Genomic DNA, 6,089 nt, shown 5'->3' with positions numbered 1-6,089 from the left:
GGGTTCGGCCACAGTTATCCATACTTTGATTGCACCTAAATTAGACTATTGCAATGTGTGCCATTTTGAAGGCTGTTCTGTAGATTACAGTTGTTTCAAAATGTAATCACTAGATGCTGGCAGTTATAAATGACCAAGAGCCTCCATTCCCAGTATTTAAAAAGAAAGGCTGTTTCAAGATATAATTCAACATAGTTATTTTTCTGAAGCCCTGAATGTTTTGGAACAAGAGTAGCCGCCCTGCCAGAGAATTTGTGTCATCTGCTCAGGACATTCTTACTATGGACTTTGACCATAGGTAGCCAGGCCACTTCGAGAGCTTATGGCATCAAAATGATAGAGTATTTGATCTGCTTGCAGAAGATCCTACTCTGGGTCAATCCCCAGAATATCCAGTAAAAAGAATTAGATGGCAGGCAGTGTGAAAGACTTCTACCTGAGCACCTGGAGACTCATGGCCAGTCCAAATAGACAATACTGAGCTTGCTGAATCAATGGACTGATTCAACAGAAGGCAGACTCATGTGTGACATTTAATAGATCAGCTCTCATGGCTGATTACTGTACTTATTTTCAGAGCCTGGTCTTCTCGCACCTTTCTGAACTGCACTTTCAGAAGTGAGGTTTTTGGTTACCAAAGAAAAGGCTTTTCCTGTAGTGCAGTATCACTTCATTTGTAAACTGTTGTTCCACCCTCACCCACCTATCTGCCTGGCATATGATCTCCTCACCTTTAGGTGTCAGGTTAAATGCTGTTATTTATCTATGGGTTTTTTTCATCTTTCCTATTGGTACAGTTTGGTGGTACAGTTTTCTTCAGTTTATTAGCTATATTTGATAGGCACTGGGGGTTTTTGTATACTCTTTTGTGGTTTTGTACTGTGAATTTGCTGTTTTATGATATTTTGTATTTGTAACTATTTATCTTCATGTTTCTTGTCCCTGGAGTTAATGCTGAGGGTGGCATATATATTCTGTAAATAATTTAATTCCAATTTCTAGTTATTTTTAGGAAAGTCAAGGGTCCTTTCCTATATAATACTGTAAAATTCAAAGCTAGGTGTAATTTATGCTCCAAACACTGGCTGTTACTTCTTCAATCTGCTGATGGGGAATCACATGACTGACTGCTGATCCATGCAAATAGTACATTACAAAATGGACAATAATTAGGGTTCAAGAGTTCTTAAAATCAAATGATGTTTTTAAGAGATGTCTCTTTTTTAAAAACATACATTGCATGTATAGATATGTTATAGAATAACCAGAATGTTGCACCGCCTGGGAGAAACCCGAGGGCAGAGCCCATGTAAATCTACTAGCATAAAATGAAGCTGCCTGAGTGCAAATGCTGCCTTCTGTGTCTTGGGCCCACTGATTCAGATGATCTTTATGCATGATCATGAATTTTTTAAAAGAGTAAAATTCACAACTCTTTGGGTGTTTATTGGTGAAACGACACCCCAGATTCCTCATGTTATTCCCAGTTGACCCCAGCAACAAGACTGGAGCATTTTGTCACTCCAGAAAAAAATGAATAAATATGATATATTTTTTTTAAAACCCACCACAAAAAAATTCCTTTGCCTGGCCAGAACTGTTTGCAGCATGCAGAATCCCAAGATTCCAGTTGTTGGGAGGGCAAGGTACAAAGAATGCAAAGTGATTTTCCCCCCTAGCTTGCACTTTTAGGGCACCATTCGGCACCATTGATGGAGGGGGGGCGGCCTCTGCCCCTGCAGCTCTGAAGCATTGTTTGGAGTCTGTTGCTGGTTGGTTGAGGCAGAGCAGGTTAAAGCTTAATCCAATGAAGACGGAGGCCCTTTGGCTGGGCCGGGGGAGAGACCGAGGGATTTTCAGTCGCCTGTTTTGGAAGGGGTCGTGTTGGCCCCGACGTCCCTGGCTCGCAGCCTGGGGGTCCACCTGGACTCTTCACTATCGATGGAGGGCCAGGTGCCCCATGTTACCCAGGTTGCGTTTTTCATCTTCGCCAGGCCTGGCAGCTGGCTCCCTATCTCTCCCAGTCCGACCTGGCCACTGTGATCCATGCGACGGTCACCTCGAGGTTGGATTACTGTAACTCGCTCTACACGGGCCTTCCCTTGTGACTGATCCGGAAGTTGAAGCTGGTACAGAATGCGGCGGCTCGGTTTTTGACGGGTGGTGGTTATTTAGATCATATCACCCCCATGCTGTGCCGCCTGCACTGGCTTCCAGTGGAGTTCCGGATCATTTTCAAGGTGCTAGTATTGACCTTTAAGGTCCTACGTGGCATGAGGCCCTCATACCTGCAGAACCACATCACCCCTTATATTCCACATAGACTGCTACGTTCGGCAGCAGCGGAACTGCTGGAAACCCCTGGCTCTGCAACAATGCGGCTGGCCTCGACCCGGGCCAGGGCCTTTACAGCTCTGGCCCCTGCCTGGTGGAACGCTCACCCTCCAGCTGTCTGGGCCCTGTGGGACCTTGGTGAGTTCCGCAGGGCCTGTAAGACAGAGCTGTTCCACCGGGCCTTTGGCAGGGCTGGCCGCTGATCTACCGCCCCCCACTGAGGCTGCCAGTTTCCATCTTAGCAGGACCTTGATTCCATCTTGGGCCCTGCCTTTCCCCTCCTGGCTTTTGATCGGGCACCTGTCTTTAATTTTGCTTGCTCTTAACTTTGTTATTTAAATTTTAAGTAACTGCTGCTGTTGGGAATTTGTTTTAATGGGGTTAAGTTTTATTTATGTATTTTATGTGCTGTTATGGGAAACAGTTGTACTGTGAGCCGCCTCAAGCCCTTTGGGGGTGAGGCAGCCTATAAATCAATCAATCAATCAAACAAACAAACAAATAAATATTGGCACAAGTATTAGTCACCAACAATCCATACTTTTCTGTCTTCTTGTTCAACACAATGCCTGGATCCTTTTCCTAATCTATCTGTGACAAGCAGGGATTCCAAAAAGTTACCCTTGATGTTCATTGATTTGCTGTTAACCTGTTTTTTCATGGTGAAGTTGTTCTGATGTTAGCATGGGGAATAACCCAGTGCATTCTGCAATTCTTCACACTCCTCAAAGCTGCACTGGGTCTGCCCCTGCGTTGCACCGCCATGTTCCCTTCTCCCTGGGGCTTTCAAAAACCGCCAAATTGGAAGTTCTTTTGAAATCCCCTGTGAGCACTTTCAACCCCCCTCCCCCATCTAAAATCCATGTGTGTTTGAGAGAATCACCCCCCTCCCATTCAGGGCACTTTCAACACACACACCCCCATCTAAAATCCACCATTTCTCCCTAACATCCTGGGGTCGTGAAAAACAGCAGGGGCGTTACATACTGGCCCTGCCTCGACTCCCAGGAAGAACCAGGGAGCTGTGCGGAGTGAAAAACTGGGGAGAAAGCACCATGGCACGTAAGATCCCTGGGGCATTATTTATGACTGTGCAAAAACAGCCAAAGAGAGGGGGAACGTGTACCTTTTGGGGGGGGGGGCAAATTGTTCCTTGGCATCTGGTGATACTGATCCACATTTCTGTAAATTTGATGCTACATTATTGCAACATGTTCTATACAGGGCTATCCTTAAACCCTGTCTGGAAATGTCAATTCAGTGCAAAATATAGTAGTTGCCTATGGATACAGCATCCTGACAAGTAGTTGCCTGATGGATAGAGCACTGGATAAGAGTATTACTATACTAATCTTAGAAGAGATGAGGTACAATATGTTTTTGGGGCCAATGCAAAGTGCAACGATGACCTTCAAACCCCTACATTATCTGGGAAATGCTTACTCTCTCAAGATGAGACTTCCAGTGGATCTGCCATACTGTAGATAGGTTCTTTCTCAGTGGCAGTTCCAGTATTATGAAATTCCCTCCTTAGGAGTTGAGTAAAGTTCCACAAACAAACAAATATATAAATGGCTGTTCTTTTCAAGTGGGCTTTCAGTGACCAGAAGGACAGTTTTTGAGGGAAAGGCATATTCGTTTTCTGTTTAATGTTTTTCTGTCAGCTGCTGTGCCACCATGTTTGGGAGGAAAGGCAGAATATAAATAGTTTTGTAAAGAAATAAATATGAATAAATAATTTTAGCATCAAAAGAAGAGTACAATTAAACCTATTATTTCACATGAATTGCCTCTTTGCATAGCCTTATAACTGAGAGAAGGTGACTGGCTCATGGTCATGTATTAGATTATGTGCTCAGGTACCCATTTCCATGGAGAAAGTCTAAACTGTGATGTGATCTGAACTGGTCATGGAATTAATTTTTTCTGATTGCAGCTGCTGGAAAAATGTAGCCAAAATTATTAAAATTACAGTGAAATAGTGAAGTGCTATTCTGCTCAGAGTGGCACTATTATTCTCATATGTACATTAATCTTTCTCCACATGGTCATGTGGAACATAAAACATTTTGACAGGGGGAGAAATAGCTTTGAATATTTACATGATCACTTGTATTATGGGTTCCTGACCACTAAGTTAGAAAGATAAGGGATTGTATTGTCAAAGGCTTCAGATCCTCTGAAGATGCCAGCCACAGATGAAGACGAAACGTCAGGAGAGAATGCTGCTAGAGCACGGCCATACAGCCCGGAAACCACACAGCACCCCAGATAAGGGATTGTTTCTTGTTTAATTTCATAGATACATAGATATCATTATATATGTCCATGTCCTGAAATTGCAACCAATGTAGGATGACTCTTGCAAGGGGCTTTCAAGTCAAGTGAGAAGCTGAGGTGCCTTGCTTTTACCTTCCTTTGCAGTATTCCTTGGTTGTCTCCCCCACTCCCCCATCACATACCAACCCGGTGTGGCTTCTAACATCTGATGAGATCAGGTTATACCAAACCATTCCACATCTCCAGAGGTATCATTATAAATCCAAAAATGTCCAAAGATTTTTTAAAATGCCCCCAAAAGACTGAAATGGACGATTTTGCCATATGGGGTACATTTGTACAACTGTTAACCAGGAGATAGGAGCCACGTGGCGTAGTGGTTAAGTGCTTGCACTGCCACTCACATGGTAAGGAGTTCGAGCCCCCTGTGGGTCAGATATCCTGTCAGCTGCCTCGTGGTCAACTCAGCCATCCATCCATTCCTTAGTCGGCAAATGAGTACCTAGCTCATGGCTAGGGGGTAAAGAATAGCCGGGGAAAGCAATGACAAACTAGCACACAAAAGAGGCTTGCTTATGAAATCACTGCTCACAGTGGTATCGCAGGGTCGGACACGACTGAAAGGGAAACTTTACCTTTTTTTAACCAGGAGAAAAGTAGAAAGCTTCTAAACCATGTGATTTAAGGGCATTGTAACAATATATTATTTTAACCGTATGAGAGCTGTTATCTGGGTAGACTTGTATGTTTAGAAGCTTATTATCAAAAAGCTTGTTTGTACCATAGAAAGTCAGCCACATTTCTCTTCCCAAGTCATTTCCCAGCAATGTTCAGGGTATAGTGCATTGATATATATGAAGACTAATTCTCTCAATGCATGCAGAATTGCCATGGCCTAATATTTATGTCACATTTCCGTGAGGGTCAGCAGAATCTGGTTGGCTGTAACTGATTTTAAATTCTTGAAGAAGCATTTTTCTCCCTTCACTTGGAAGCCCTGGAAGCATAAGATGGTGTTTGGAATTGCAATCATTTGCCAGTCCTTTCTGGCCTTGTCGTTGATTTAGGGCATCTCTATAAATTCTTGGCAAGTAGTTGCAAAACATAACCAGAGGAAGGAACCACTTAGCTATAATTGTATTTAGGAGGTTGGGTGGAGGAAAACAAACATGCCAAAAAAGCCTTAAAGTTCTACTGTGATGTACTGTACATGGAGAAAGGACTGCAAAGCTATCAACAGCTGCTTGTAAACTGCAGAGTTTTAAACAAGAAAAACGTGTTTTTCTCCTCTTTGCTAGAAGGCACAAGGCTTCATTTGAAAGCATTGCCTGGTTTACCCATCTGGCTGATGGGAGAAATGAGATATTGATTTCTGTAAGTCCATGCAATCAAGAGTGCAGGGAAACCTCTGTTCAGACAGAAAAACCATACAGGCAGCTCCACCAGCCTTGACATCTTGAGTATGTCACTAATAA

This window comes from Sphaerodactylus townsendi, linkage group LG06, assembly GCF_021028975.2.
Source record: "Sphaerodactylus townsendi isolate TG3544 linkage group LG06, MPM_Stown_v2.3, whole genome shotgun sequence".
Lineage (NCBI taxonomy): Eukaryota > Metazoa > Chordata > Lepidosauria > Squamata > Sphaerodactylidae > Sphaerodactylus > Sphaerodactylus townsendi.
This window is presented reverse-complemented; position numbering follows the sequence as displayed.